At 41.4% G+C, this 16,849-nt stretch overlaps 1 non-coding gene across 1 annotated transcript; it reads right to left on the reverse strand.

The window, feature by feature from the left end:
- Window positions 1-16,258: 16,258 nt before the first annotated feature.
- LOC148294746 (small nucleolar RNA R71) lies at window positions 16,259-16,365 on the reverse strand. Its single transcript, XR_015835616.1, has one exon. It is a non-coding gene; the product is annotated as a small nucleolar RNA R71 (small nucleolar RNA).
- Between the last annotated feature and the right edge of the window lie 484 nt (window positions 16,366-16,849).

Consider the following 16,849-nt stretch of genomic DNA (forward strand, 5'->3'; position numbering starts at 1 on the left):
ACAATTCAAGTTCAACGGCAGTTCGTTCCTAATTGGAGTGGTTGGTGTATTCCATACTTCTAGCGATTTGATTTCACTCAAAACTCACCAAATGACTCCTCCCACCATATTATGATGTTGCCCAAGTTTTGGGCACGATTCAAAATCAATAGGTGTTCCAAATTGGACAATTCAAGTTCAACAGCAGTTCGTTCCTAATTGGAGTGGTTGGTGTATTCCATACTTCTAGCGAATGGATTTCACTCAAAACTCACCAAATGACTACTCCCACCATATTATGATGTTGCCCAAGTTTGGGGCTCGATCCGAAATCAATAGGTGTGAGAAATTGGACAATTCAAGTTCAACGGCTGTTCATTCCTAATTAGAGTGGTTGGTGTATTCCATACTTCTAGGTTTTGGATTTCACTCAAAACTCACCAAATGACTCCTCCCACCATATTATGATGTTGCCCAAGTTTTGGGCTCGATCCGAACTCAATAGGTGTGAGAAATTGGACAATTCAAGTTCAACGGCAGTTCGTTCCTAATTGGAGTTGTTGGTGTATTCCATACTTCCAGCGATTGGATTTCACTCAAAACTCACCGAATGACTCCTCCCACCATTTTATGATGTTGCCCTAGTGTTGGCTCGATCCGAAATCAATAGGTGTTCCAAATTGGACAATTCAAGTTCAACAGCAGTTCTTTCCTAATTAGAGTGGTCGGTGTATTCCATACTTCTAGCGATTGGATTTCACTCAAAACTCACCAAATGACTCCTCCCACCATATTATGTTGTTGCCCAAGTTTGGGGCTCGATCCGAAATCAATAGGTGTTCCAAATTGGACAATTCAAGTTCAACGGCAGTTCGTTCCTAATTGGAGTGGTTGGTGTATTCCATACTTCTAGCGATTGGATTTCACTCAAAACTCACCAAATGACTCCTCCCACCGTATTATGATGTTGCCCAAGTTTTGGGCTCGATCGGAAATCAATAGGACTTCCAAATTGGACAATTCAAGTTTAATGGCAGTTCGTTCCTAATTGGAGTGGTTGGTGTATTCCATATTCCTAGCAATTGGATTTCACTCAAAACTCACCAAATGACTCCTTCCACCATATTATGATGTTGCCCAAGTTTCGGGCTCGATCCGAAATCAATAGGTGTGAGAAATTGGACAATTCAAGTTCAACGGCAGTTCGTTCCTAATTGGAGTGGTTGGTGTATTCCACACTTCTAGCGATTGGATTTCACTCAAAACACACCAACTGACTCCTCCCACCATATTATGATGTTGCCCAAGTTTTGGGCTCGATTCGAAACAAATAGGTGTTCCAAATTACACAATTCATGTTCAACGGCAGTTCGTTCCTAATTGGAGTGGTTGGTGTATTCCATACTTCTAGCGATTGGATTTCACTCAAAACTCACCAAATGACTCCTCCCACCATATTATGATGTTGCCCAAGTTTGGGGCTCGATCCGAAATCAATAGGTGTTCGAAATTGGACAATTCAAGTTCAACAGCAGTTCGTTCCTAATTGGAGTGGTTGGTGTATTCCATACTTCTAGCGAATGTATTTCACTCAAAACTCACCAAATGACTACTCCCACCATATTATGATGTTGCCCAAGTTTGGGGCTCGATTCGAAATCAATAGGTGTGAGAAATTGGACAATTCAAGTTCAACGGCAGTTCATTCCTAATTGGAGTGGTTGGTGTATTCCGTACTTCTAGCAATTGGATTTCACTCAAAACTCACCAAATGACTCCTCCCACCATATTATGTTGTTGCCCAAGTTTTGGGCTCGATCCGAACTCAATAGGTGTGAGAAATTGGACAATTCAAGTTCAACGGCAGTTCGTTCCAAATTGGAGTTGTTGGTGTATTCCATACTTCTAGCGATTGGATTTCACTCAAAACTCACCGAATGACTCCTCCCACCATATTATGATGTTGCCCTAGTGTTGGCTCGATCCGAAATCAAAAGGTGTTCCAAATTGGACAATTCAAGTTCAACAGCAGTTCGTTCCTAATTAGAGTGGTTGGTGTATTCCATAGTTCTAGCGATTGGATTTCACTCAAAACTCACCAAATGACTCCTCCCACCATATTATGTTGTTGCCCAAGTTTGGGGCTCGATCCGAAATCAATAGGTGTTCCAAATTGGACAATTCAAGTTCAACGGCAGTTCGTTCCTAATTGGAGTGGTTGGTGTATTCCATACTTCTAGCGATTGGATTTCACTCAAAACTCACCAAATGACTCCTCCCACCGTATTATGATGTTGCCCAAGTTTTGGGCTCGATCGGAAATCAATAGGACTTCCAAATTGGACAATTCAAGTTTAATGGCAGTTCGTTCCTAATTGGAGTGGTTGGTGTATTCCATACTTCTAGCGGTTGGATTTCACTCAAAACTCACGAAATGACTCCTCCCACCATATTATTATGTTGCACAGGTTCGGGGTTCCATCCGAAATAAATAGGTGTGAGAAATTGGACAATTCAAGTTCAACGGCAGTTCGTTCCTAATTGGAGTGGTTGGTGTATTCCATACTTCTAGCGATTGGATTTCACTCAAAACTCACCAAATGACTCCTCCCACCATATTATGATGTTGCCCAAGTTTTGGACTCGATCCGGAATCAATAGGTGTAAGAAATTGGACAATTCCAGTTCAAAGGCAGTTCGTTCCGAATTGGAGTGGTTGGTGTATTCCACACTTCTAGCGATTGGATTTCACTCAAAACTCACCAAATGACTCCTCCCACCATATTATGATGTTGCCCAAGTTTTGGGCTCGATCCGAACTCAATAGGTGTGAGAAATTGGACAATTTAAGTTCAACGGCAGTTTGTTCCTAATTGGAGTGGTTGGTGTATTCCATACTTCTAGCGATTGGATTTCAGTCAAAACTCACCAAATGACTCCTCCCACCGTATTATGATGTTGCACAAGTTTGGGGATCGATCCGAAATCATTAGGTGTGAGAAATTGGACAATTCAAGTTCAACGGCAGTTCGTTCCTAATTGGATTGGTTGGTGTATTCTACACTTCTAGCGATTGGATTTCACTCAAAACTCACCAAATGACTCCTCCCACCATATCATGATGTTGCCCAAGTTTTGGGCTCGATCCGAAATCAATAGGTGTTCCAAATTGGAAAATTCAGATTCAACGGCAGGTCGTTCCAAATTGGAGTGGTTGGTGTATTCCATACTTCTAGCGATTGGATTTCACTCAAAACTCACCAAATGACTCCTCCCACCATATTATGATGTTGCCCAAGTTTTGGACTCGATCCGAAATCAATAGGTGTTCCAAATTGGACAATTCAAGTTCAACGGCAGTGCGTTCCTAATTGGAGTGGTTGGTGTATTCCATACTTCCAGCGATTGGATTTCACTCAAAACTCACCAAATGACTCCTCCCACCATATTATGAAGGTGCCCAAGTTTTGGGCTCGATCCGAAATCAATAGGTGTTCCAAATTGGACAATTCAAGTTCAACGGCAGTTCGTTCCTAATTGGAGTGGTTGGTGTATTCCATACTTCTAGCGATTGAATTTCTCTCAAAACTCACCAAATGACTCCTCCCACCATATTATGATGTTGCCCAAGTTTTGGCCTCGATCGGAACTCAATAGATGTGAGAAATTGGACAATTTAAGTTCAACGGCAGTTCGTTCCTAATTGGAGTGGTTGGTGTATTCCATACTTCTAGCGATTGGATTTCACTCAAAACTCACCAAATGACTCCTCCCACCATATTATGATGTTGCCCAAGTTTTGGGCTCGATCCGAACTCAATAGGTGTGAGAAATTGGACAATTCAAGTTCAACGGCAGTTCGTTCCTAATTGGAGTTGTTGGTGTATTCCATACTTCTAGCAATTGGATTTCACTCAAAACTCACCAAGTGACTCCTCCCACCATATTATGATGTTGCCCAAGTTTTGGGCTCGATCCGAAATCAATAGGTGTTCCAAATTGGACAATTCAAGTTCAACGGCAGTTCGTTCCTAATTGGAGTGGTTGGTGTATTCCATACTTCCAGCGATTGGATTTCATTCAAAACTCACCAAATGACTCCTCCCACCATATTATGGTGTTGCCCAAGTTTTGGGCTCGATCCGAACTCAAGAGGTGTGAGAAATTGGACAATTCAAGTTCAACGACAGTTCGTTCCTAATTGGAGTGGTTGGTGTATTCCACACTTCTAGCGATTGGATTTCACTCAAAACTCACCAAATGACTCCTCCCACCATATTATGATGTTGCCCAAGTTTTGGGCTCGATCCGAAATCAATAGGTGTTCCAAATTGGACAATTCAAGTTCAACGGCAGTTCGTTCCTAATTGGAGTGGTTGGTGTATTCCATACTTGGAGCGATTGGATTTCACTCAAAACTCACCAAATGACTCCTCCCACCATATTATGATGTTGCCCAAGTTTGGGGCTCGATCCGAAATTAATAGGTGTTCCAAATTGGGCAATTCAAGTTCAACGGCAGTTCGTTCCTAATTGGAGTGGTTGGTGTATTCCATACTTCTAGCGATTGGATTTCACTCAAAACTCACCAAATGACTCCTCCCACCATATTATGATGTTGCCCAAGTTTTGGGCTCGATCCGAACTCAATAGGTGTGAGAAATTGGACAATTCAAGTTCAACGGCAGTTCGTTCCTAATTGGAGTGGTTGGTGTATTCCATACTTCTAGCGATTGGATTTCACTCAAAACTCACCAATTGAGTCCTCCGACCATATTACGATGTTGCCCAAGTTTTGGGCTCGATCAGAAATCAATAGGTGTTCCAAATTGGACAATTCAAGTTCAACGGCAGTTCGTTCCTAATTGGAGTGGTTGGTGTATTCCATACTTCTAGCGATTGGATTTCACTCAAAACTCACCAACTGACTCCTTCCACCATATTATGATGTTGCCCAAGTTTTGGGCTCGATCCGAACTCAATAGGTGTGAGAAATTGGACAATTCAAGTTAAACGACAGTTCGTTCCTAATTGGAGTGGTTGGTGTATTCCATACTTCTAGCGATCGGATTTCACTCAAAACTCACCAAATGACTCCTCCCACCATATTATGATGTTGCCCAAGTTTTGGGCTCGATCCGAACTCAATAGGTGTGAGAAATTGGACAATTCAAGTTCAACGGCAGTTCGTTCCTAATTGGAGTGGTTGGTGTATTCCATACTTCTAGCGATTGGATTTCATTCAAAACTCACCAAATGACTCCTCCCACCATATTATGGTGTTGCCCAAGTTTTGGGCTCGATCCGAACTCAAGAGGTGTGAGAAATTGGACAATTCAAGTTCAACGACAGTTCGTTCCTAATTGGAGTGGTTGGTGTATTCCACACTTCTAGCGATTGGATTTCACTCAAAACTCACCAAATGACTCCTCCCACCATATTATGATGTTGCCCAAGTTTTGGGCTCGATCCGAAATCAATAGGTGTTCCAAATTGGACAATTCAAGTTCAACGGCAGTTCGTTCCTAATTGGAGTGGTTGGTGTATTCCATACTTCTAGCGATTGGATTTCATTCAAAACTCACCAAATGACTCCTCCCACCATATTATGATGTTGCCCAAGTTTTGGGCTCGATCCGAACTCAAGAGGTGTGAGAAATTGGACAATTCAAGTTCAACGACAGTTCGTTCCTAATTGGAGTGGTTGGTGTATTCCATACTTCTAGCGATTGGATTTCACTTAAAACTCACCAAATGACTCCTCCCACCATATTATGATGTTGCCCAAGTTTTGGGCTCGATCCGAACTCAATAGTTGTGAGAAATTGGACAATTCAAGTTCAACGGCAGTTCGTTCCTAATTGGAGTTGTTGATGTATTCCATACTTCTAGCGATTGGATTTCACTCAAAACTCACCAAATGACTCCTCCCACCATATTATGATGTTGCCCAAGTTTTGGGCTCGATCCGAAATCAATAGGTGTTCCAAATTGAAAAATTCAAGTTCAACGGCAGTTCGTTCCTAATTGGAGTGGTTGGTGTATTCCATACTTCTAGCGATTGGATTTCACTCAAAACTCACCAAATGACTCCTCCCACCATATTATGGTGTTTCCCAAGTTTTGGGCTCGATCCGAACTCAATAGGTGTGAGAAATTGGACAATTCAAGTTCAACGACAGTTCGTTCCTAATTGGAGTGGTTGGTGTATTCCATACTTCTAGCGATTGGATTTCACTCAAAACTCACCAAATGACTCCTCCCACCATATTATGATGTTGCCCAAATTTTGGGCTCGATCCGAACTCAATAGGTGTGAGAAATTGGACAATTCAAGTTCAACGGCAGTCCGTTCCTAATTGGAGTTGTTGGTGTATTCCATACTTCTAGCGATTGGATTTCACTCAAAACTCACCAAATGACTCCTCCCACCATATTATGATGTTGCCCAAGTTTTGGGCTCGATCCGAAATCAATAGGTGTTCCAAATTGGACAATTCATGTTCAACAGCAGTTCGTTCCTAATTGGAGTGGTTGGTGTATTCCATACTTTTAGCGATTGGATTTCATTCAAAACTCACCAAATGACTCCTCCCACCATATTATGGTGTTGCCCAAGTTTTGGGCTCGATCCGAACTCAAGAGATGTGAGAAATTGGACAATTCAAGTTCAACGACAGTTCGTTCCTAATTGGAGTGGTTGGTGTATTCCACACTTCTAGCGATTGGATTTCACTCAAAACTCACCAAATGACTCCTCCCACCATATTATGATGTTGCCCAAGTTTTGGGCTCGATCCGAAATCAATAGGTGTGAGAAATTGGACAATTCAAGTTCAACGACAGTTCGTTCCTAATTGGAGTGGTTGGTATATTCCATACTTCAAGCGATTGGATTTCACTCAAAACTCCCCATATGACTCCTCCCACCATATTATGATGTTGCCAAAGTTTTGGGCTCGATCCGAAATCAATAGGTGTTCCAAATTGGGCAATTCAAGTTCAACGACAGTTCGTTCCTAATTGGAGTGGTTGGTGTATTCCATACTTCTAGCGATTGGATTTCACTCAAAACTCACCAAATGACTCCTCCCACCATATTATGATGTTGCACAAGTTTGGGGTTCCATCCGAAATCAATAGGTGTGAGAAATTGGACAATTCAAGTTCAACGGCAGTTCGTTCCTAATTGGAGTGGTTGGTGTATTCCATACTTCTAGCGATTCGATTTCACTCAAAACTCACCAAATGACTCCTCCCACCATATTATGATGTTGCCCAAGTTTTGGGCTCGATCCGAAATCAATAGGTGTTCCAAATTGGACAATACAAGTTCAACGGCAGTTCGTTCCTAATTGGAGTGGTTGGTGTATTCCATACTTCTAGCGATTGGATTTCATTCAAAACTCACCAAATGACACCTCCCACCATATTATGGTGTTCCCCAAGTTTTGGGCTCGATCCGAAATCAATAGATTTGAGAAATTGGACAATTCAAGTTCAACGGCAGTTCGTTCCTAATTGGAGTGGTTGGTGTATTCCATACTTCGAGCGATTGGATTTCACTCAAAACTCACCAAATGACTCATCCCACCATATTATGATGTTGCCCAAGTTTTGGGCTCGATCCAAAATCAATAGGTGTTCCAAATTGGACAATTCAAGTTCAACGGCAGTTCGTTCCTAATTGGAGTGGTTGGTGTATTCCATACTTCTAGCGATTGGATTTCACTCAAAACTCACCAATTGACTCCTCCCACCATATTACGATGTTGCCCAAGTTTTGGGCTCGATCAGAAATGAATAGGTGTTCCAAATTGGACAATTCAAGTTCAACGGCAGTTCGTTCCTAATTCGAGTGGTTGGTGTATTCCATACTTCTAGCGATTGGATTTCACTCAAAACTCACCAAATGACTCCTCCCACCATATTATGATGTTGCCCAAGTTTTGGGCTCGATCCGAACTCAATAGGTGTTCCAAATTGGACAATTCAAGTTCAACGGCAGTTCGTTCCTAATTGGGGTGGTTGGTGTATTCCATACTTCTAGCGATTGGATTTCACTCAAAACTCACCAAATGACTCCTCCCACCATATTATGTTGTTGCCCAAGTTTTGGGCTCGATCCAAAATCAATAGGTGTTCCAAATTGGACAATTCAAGTTCAACGGCTGTTCGTTCCTAATTGGGGTGGTTGGTGTATTCCATACTTCTAGCGATTGGATTTCACTCAAAACTCACCAAATCACACCTCCCACCATATTATGATGTTCCCCAAGTTTTGGGCTCGATCCGAAATCAATAGATTTGAGAAATTGGACAATTCAAGTTCAACGGCAGTTCGTTCCTAATTGGAGTGGTTGGTGTATTCCATACTTCTAGCGATTGGATTTCACTCAAAACTCACCAATTGACTCCTCCCACCATATTATGATGTTGCCCAAGTTTTGGGTTCGATCCGAAATCAATAGGTGTTCCAAATTGGACAATTCAAGTTCAACGGCAGTTCGTTCCTAATTGGAGTGGTTGGTGTATTCCATACTTCTAGCGATTGGATTTCACTCAAAACTCACCAAATGACTCCTCCCACCAAATTATGATGTTGCCCAAGTTTTGGGCTCGATCCGAACTCAATAGGTGTGAGAAATTGGACAATTCAAGTTCAACGGCAGTTCGTTCCTAATTGGAGTGGTTGGTGTATTCCATACTTCTAGCGATTGGATTTCACTCAAAACTCACCAATTGACTCCTCCCACCATATTACGATGTTGCCCAAGTTTTGGGCTCGATCAGAAATCAATAGGTGTTCCAAATTGGACAATTCAAGTTCAACGGCAGTTCGTTCCTAATTGGAGTGGTTGGTGTATTCCATACTTCTAGCGATTGGATTTCACTCAAAACTCACCAAATGACTCCTCCCACCATATTACGATGTTGCCCAAGTTTTGGGCTCGATGCGAACTCAATAGGTGTGAGAAATTGGACAATTCAAGTTCAACGACAGTTCGTTCCAAATTGGAGTGGTTGGTGTATTCCATACTTCTAGCGATTGGATTTCACTCAAAACTCACCAAATGACTCCTCCCACCATATTATGATGTTGCCCAAGTTTTGGGCTCGATCCGAAATCAATAGGTGTTCCAAATTGGACAATTCAAGTTCAACGGCAGTTCGTTCCTAACTGGAGTGGTTGGTGTATTCCATACTTCTAGCGATTGGATTTCACTCAAATTCACCAAATGACTCCTCCCACCATATTATGATGTTGCCCAAGTTTTGGGCTCGATCCAAAATCAATAGTTCTTCCAAATTGGACAATTCAAGTTCAACGGCAGTTCGTTCCTAATTTGGGTGGTTGGTGTCTTCCATACTTCTAGCGATTGGATTTCACTCAAAACTCACCAAATGACTCCTCCCACCATATTATGATGTTGCCCAAGTTTTGGGCTCGATCCAAAATCAATAGTTCTTCCAAATTGGACAATACAAGTTCAACGGCAGTTCGTTCCTAATTGGAGTGGTTGGTGTATTCCATACTTCTAGCGATTGGATTTCATTCAAAACTCACCAAATGACACCTCCCACCATATTATGGTGTTCCCCAAGTTTTGGGCTCGATCCGAAATCAATAGATTTGAGAAATTGGACAATTCAAGTTCAACGGCAGTTCGTTCCTAATTGGAGTGGTTGGTGTATTCCATACTTCGAGCGATTGGATTTCACTCAAAACTCACCAAATGACTCATCCCACCATATTATGATGTTGCCCAAGTTTTGGGCTCGATCCAAAATCAATAGGTGTTCCAAATTGGACAATTCAAGTTCAACGGCAGTTCGTTCCTAATTGGAGTGGTTGGTGTATTCCATACTTCTAGCGATTGGATTTCACTCAAAACTCACCAATTGACTCCTCCCACCATATTACGATGTTGCCCAAGTTTTGGGCTCGATCAGAAATCAATAGGTGTTCCAAATTGGACAATTCAAGTTCAACGGCAGTTCGTTCCTAATTCGAGTGGTTGGTGTATTCCATACTTCTAGCGATTGGATTTCACTCAAAACTCACCAAATGACTCCTCCCACCATATTATGATGTTGCCCAAGTTTTGGGCTCGATCCGAACTCAATAGGTGTTCCAAATTGGACAATTCAAGTTCAACGGCAGTTCGTTCCTAATTGGGGTGGTTGGTGTATTCCATACTTCTAGCGATTGGATTTCACTCAAAACTCACCAAATGACTCCTCCCACCATATTATGTTGTTGCCCAAGTTTTGGGCTCGATCCAAAATCAATAGGTGTTCCAAATTGGACAATTCAAGTTCAACGGCTGTTCGTTCCTAATTGGGGTGGTTGGTGTATTCCATACTTCTAGCGATTGGATTTCACTCAAAACTCACCAAATCACACCTCCCACCATATTATGATGTTCCCCAAGTTTTGGGCTCGATCCGAAATCAATAGATTTGAGAAATTGGACAATTCAAGTTCAACGGCAGTTCGTTCCTAATTGGAGTGGTTGGTGTATTCCATACTTCTAGCGATTGGATTTCACTCAAAACTCACCAATTGACTCCTCCCACCATATTATGATGTTGCCCAAGTTTTGGGTTCGATCCGAAATCAATAGGTGTTCCAAATTGGACAATTCAAGTTCAACGGCAGTTCGTTCCTAATTGGAGTGGTTGGTGTATTCCATACTTCTAGCGATTGGATTTCACTCAAAACTCACCAAATGACTCCTCCCACCAAATTATGATGTTGCCCAAGTTTTGGGCTCGATCCGAACTCAATAGGTGTGAGAAATTGGACAATTCAAGTTCAACGGCAGTTCGTTCCTAATTGGAGTGGTTGGTGTATTCCATACTTCTAGCGATTGGATTTCACTCAAAACTCACCAATTGACTCCTCCCACCATATTACGATGTTGCCCAAGTTTTGGGCTCGATCAGAAATCAATAGGTGTTCCAAATTGGACAATTCAAGTTCAACGGCAGTTCGTTCCTAATTGGAGTGGTTGGTGTATTCCATACTTCTAGCGATTGGATTTCACTCAAAACTCACCAAATGACTCCTCCCACCATATTACGATGTTGCCCAAGTTTTGGGCTCGATGCGAACTCAATAGGTGTGAGAAATTGGACAATTCAAGTTCAACGACAGTTCGTTCCAAATTGGAGTGGTTGGTGTATTCCATACTTCTAGCGATTGGATTTCACTCAAAACTCACCAAATGACTCCTCCCACCATATTATGATGTTGCCCAAGTTTTGGGCTCGATCCGAAATCAATAGGTGTTCCAAATTGGACAATTCAAGTTCAACGGCAGTTCGTTCCTAACTGGAGTGGTTGGTGTATTCCATACTTCTAGCGATTGGATTTCACTCAAATTCACCAAATGACTCCTCCCACCATATTATGATGTTGCCCAAGTTTTGGGCTCGATCCAAAATCAATAGTTCTTCCAAATTGGACAATTCAAGTTCAACGGCAGTTCGTTCCTAATTTGGGTGGTTGGTGTCTTCCATACTTCTAGCGATTGGATTTCACTCAAAACTCACCAAATGACTCCTCCCACCATATTATGATGTTGCCCAAGTTTTGGGCTCGATCCAAAATCAATAGTTCTTCCAAATTGGACAATTCAAGTTCAACGGCAGTTCGTTCCTAATTTGGGTGGTTGGTGTATTCCATACTTCTAGCGATTGGATTTCACTCAAAACTCACCAAATGACTCCTCCCACCATATTATGATGTTGCCCAAGTTTGGGGCTCGATCCGAAATCAATAGGTGTGAGAAATTGGACAATTCAAGTTCAACGGCAATTCGTTCCTAATTGGGGTGGTTGGTGTATTCCATACTTCTAGCGATTGGATTTCACTCAAAACTCACCAAATGACTCCTCCCACCATATTTTGATGTTGCCCAAGTTTAGGGCTCGATCCGAAATCAATAGGTGTGAGAAATTGGACAATTCAAGTTCAACGGCACTTCGTTCCTAATTGGAGTGGTTGCTGTATTCCATACTTCTAGCGATTGGATTTAACTTAAAACTCACCAATTGACTCCTCCCACCATATTATGATGTTGCCCAAGTTTTGGGTTCGATCCGAAATCAATAGGTGTTCCAAATTGGACAATTCAAGTTCAACGGCAGTTCGTTCCTAATTGGAGTGGTTGGTGTATTCCATACTTCTAGCGATTCGATTTCACTCAAAACTCACCAATTGACTCCTCCCACCATATTATGATGTTGCCCAAGTTTTGGGTTCGATCCGAAATCAATAGGTGTTCCAAATTGGACAATTCAAGTTCAACGGCAGTTCGTTCCTAATTGGAGTGGTTGGTGTATTCCATACTTCCAGCAATTGGATTTCACTCAAAACTCACCAAATGACTCCTCCCACCAAATTATGATGTTGCCCAAGTTATGGGCTCGATCCGAAATCAATAGGTGTGAGAAATTGGACAATTCAAGTTCAACGACAGTTCGTTCCTAATTGGAGTGGTTGGTGTATTCCATACTTCTAGCGATTGGATTTCACTCAAAACTCACCAAATGACTCCTCCCACCATATTATGATGTTGCCCAAGTTTTGGGCTCGATCCGAAATCAATAGGTGTTCCAAATTGGACAATTCAAGTTCAACGGCAGTTCGTTCCTAATTGGAGTGGTTGGTGTATTCCATACTTCTAGTGATTGGATTTCACTCAAAACTCACCAATTGACTCCTCCCACCATATTACGTTGTTGCCCAAGTTTTGGGCTCGATCAGAAATCAATAGGTGTTCCAAATTGGACAATTCAAGTTCAACGGCAGTTCGTTCCTAATTGGAGTGGTTGGTGTATTCCATACTTCTAACGATTGGATTTCACTCAAAACTCACCAAATGACTCCTCCCACCATATTATGATGTTGCCCAAGTTTTGGGCTCGATCCGAACTCAATAGGTGTGAGAAATTGGACAATTCAAGTTCAACGACAGTTCGTTCCTAATTGGAGTGGTTGGTGTATTCCATACTTCTAGCGATTGGATTTCACTCAAAACTCACCAAATGACTCCTCCCACCATATTATGATGTTGCCCAAGTTTTGGGCTCGATCCGAAATCAATAGGTGTTCCAAATTGGACAATTCAAGTTCAACGGCAGTTCGTTCCTAATTGGAGTGGTTGGTGTATTCCATACTTCTAGCGATCGGATTTCACTCAAAATTCACCAAATGACTCCTCCCACCATATTATGATGTTGCCCAAGTTTTGGGCTCGATCCAAAATCAATAGGTGTTCTAAATTGGACAATTCATGTTCAACGGCAGTTCGTTCCTAATTGGGGTGGTTGGTGCATTCCATACTTCTAGCGATTGGATTTCACTCAAAACTCACCAAATGACTCCTCCCACCATATTATGATGTTGCCCAAGTTTGGGGCTCGATCCGAAATCAATAGGTGTGAGAAATTGGACAATTCAAGTTCAACGGCAGTTCGTTCCTAATTGGGGTGGTTGGTTGTTAAGCTCATAATTTCATACATATACATGCCCAATTTACTTACTTCTTTTGCTTAGTTTCTTATAATTTTGAGTTATTTGCCTCCCTTTGTGTGTTTTGTTGGCCAAAAGAGCAAGAGAGCATAATTCATGCAATTCATGCATGTTAAGGCCTAATTTGGATGAAGAGAAGAAGAGCTTAAAGACAAACTCATTTTGGCTACAGCCCCCTGCCAGTCCAGTTCCGTAGGTCATATTGCAAGCTTCGTTTCAGAAACCTACATAGCTCGGATGAGGCAACAGTCTTCATGAAAGTTGTTCCAATGGGTGTGTACTATAACATATCCAAAATTCAGCCCCATTGGATAAATCTGGAGTCCGTCACCTAGCAAACACAGAACCATGCTCAGGATGGATTTTGTCAGCGAGCAAACTGAGTTAGCAATTTGTTTCGGCCTTAACTTCCTCCTCCGAGCTTGGATTGGGCCAATACTTGTGTGGTTGGATCATACACATTCTGAACTTCACAATGGACATCTTAAAGTCTTCATTTGATTCAGCCTATCCCAAGTTGTAAGCCCTTGAAGTTGCTGGTCATGCTGACCTCAGGATGAGCTGGTTGGAAGCTTGGTCATGGTGAGCTAGGCATGAGCTATTGTAGCTGGTTGGAGGCTTGGTCATGGTGACATGAAGATGAGCTAGGGCTGCTGGTGGGATTTATTGCTGAAGTGCATCAACCAATTCAGATTTTATAATGCAAGTGTTGTATGCATTAGTGAAGTGCATCAACCAATTCATCTTTTATAATGCAAGTGTTGTATGCATTAGCCATATTGAATTCAGATTTGTCACTCCCCTCTCCCTATAAATACCACATCCATTCCACATTCAAGACACAACAAATCCTGAGATTCACAACCCCCACAATTCACTCCAACCATCCTCAAACACTCTCACAATCCCGAACACTCCAACAATCACCAAAACAACTCTAGCAAACTTCTATTCCATTTCCCTACGAATTTCATCTTCCTTAGCCATCACCACTCACTCAAACTCATCCCAAATCACCTCCATATCCTTCATACATCTTTCTAGAAGTGGGGAAGCTCTTGGAGAAGCATTAGAAGTGGAGAAGCACTTGGAGAAGCCTTGGACACCACAAGAACTTCAGAAAAAGGGTTTTTCTACTCTTATTGCATTCATTATGTTTTCTCATTTCTGTTCAAGTCTCTTTTCCATTATGAGTAGCTAAATCCATAACTAGGGCTTCGATGTAACCTAACATGAATATTCTGGGTTTATAAGTTTGGAGTTTCAAGTTTGATTCATGATTCATGTTCTTATTCATTATGCTTATAAGTTAACATGCTTGTTTGAATGATTGATCACCATTAGAACTTGTTTGTTAACTATCTTGGTTTGAATTAAGAGTATACACCATGCTTTAATTCGAATTGAACTATGAATAGGAAGAGTATGTATGGACATTCGACAACAGGGATTAGATACATACTTGGTTGTTTAAAATGTTCTTCTATGCTTAATGGGTTCCTAATGCTTAATTTTAGGTTAGACAACAAATGATCAAATTAGGGAATTAGGAACACAAGGTTAGGACCAAACACCATGGCCTAATCATACTTTAGCTAGAATCAATCTTTGAATCTGAATTAGACTTGTTACTTGAATCTTTATAACCCAGAATTGAATTGTTATGGTGAATCGAATGCCCTAGTCTCCAAACCTGTGTTTTAACTTTCAAAACCACCCTTTGTTACTTTTGTTTACTTGCTTTCCGTTGCAATTTCAGTTTGTTCATTTCTTTCTATAATCACAAGCATTCTCACTTCAAAGTTCATTTTAATCTTGCTGCATTTGTTTTCAAACTCACTCTTGCTTTAAATTCTGTTTTAGATTTAACTTCCTAACTTCTTGAATTTGGTAATCTAAAGTACATAACTAATTTGAACTTCTCAGTCTTCGTGGGTACGACCTCGTACTTGTCTTGCTATACTACTAATTGCCCCGTACAATTGCGAGTTAACATATTATTAACAACAAATTTTGGCGCCGTTGCCGGGGACTGAACGAAAGTTCTTCCCTGGTTATGTGCCCAAGGTTACCCTATTCTTTTTAGTGTTTCTAATTAATCTAATTTTCTGTTTCAGGTAGTTTATGTCTAAAAATCCATTACTTGAACAAGTGAGGTCTTCGTTCCAACGTTCTAGATCTTTGAACGCAGGACCATCATTGCAACCCAGACGAGTGACCTCTGAAATTCAGAATCGTCTAGAAAGGGAGTTGTCAACTGCAAAAGAGCAAGCTCTTGCTACATTTACAAGTCTTGCTCTCCACACTGAACTTCCCGGTTCTTCACTTTCAAATTCGGAAGCAAGTTCAGACCAAGAAGAAGAAGAAATGATGGCTGCCATTGAGTTCATGGGAGAACTTGATATCCCAACAATTCCAGCATCTCCTTCAAGCATTTTGCTGCCCACTGTAGCTCGAAATTATGAGCTTAAATCTTCTCATCTTAATATGCTGCCTTCCTTTTATGGTTTACCTAATGAAGATCCATTGACTCATATAAAGGATATTTTTAATGTTGTGAGTTCTTTTCCCTTGACAGGTGTGACAGAAGATCAACTTCGAATGAGAGTGTTTCCATACACTTTAAAGGATAAGGCGAAGTATTGGTTGAATTCTTTGAAGCCTGGTTCACTCACTACATGGTCTGCCATTCAAAAGAAGTTCCTGGAAAAATACTTCTCCACGCAAAAGACCGACATGCTTAGGGAAAAGATCTTGTTATTTGCACAGCAAGATGATGAATCGTTTTGTGAAGCATGGGAGAAATTCAATGGGTTGCTCAACCAATGTCCTCATCATGGGATTCCATTGAAGCTTCAAATGCGTATGTTTTATAAAGGACTAACCCCTTCGAGTCATAATATAGTCACCAATTTTGCAGGTGGTTCTTTTAAAACCAAAACTCCAGAAGAAACGTACGAACTCTTTGAGGAGATAGCAATGGAGACCCAACATACGGATACAAGAGGTAAACGTGTTATTAGTGGTTCTAATGATGCTTCTAGTGTGCAGATTTCAAAACTGGAACAAAAGCTAGATGCTCTTCTTGCATTAAACTCAAGAAGCCTTCCGAAGGAAGTGTGTAGCATTTGTGAATCTCATGACCATGCTACCACAGCTTGTCCACTTGGGGCTGGATATCCAGAATTTGTGCAAGAGCAAGCTAAGTTGGTAAATTCCTACAACCAAGGTCCAAGAAATGATCCATACTCTCAAAGTTATAATCCAGGTTGGAGGAATCATCCAAACTTTTCATGGAGAAATACCCAGAATCAAGCAAATCCCCCT

This window comes from Prunus avium, chromosome 4 (assembly GCF_965620075.1).
Source record: "Prunus avium chromosome 4, drPruAviu1.hap1.1, whole genome shotgun sequence".
NCBI classification, from domain to species: domain Eukaryota; kingdom Viridiplantae; phylum Streptophyta; class Magnoliopsida; order Rosales; family Rosaceae; genus Prunus; species Prunus avium.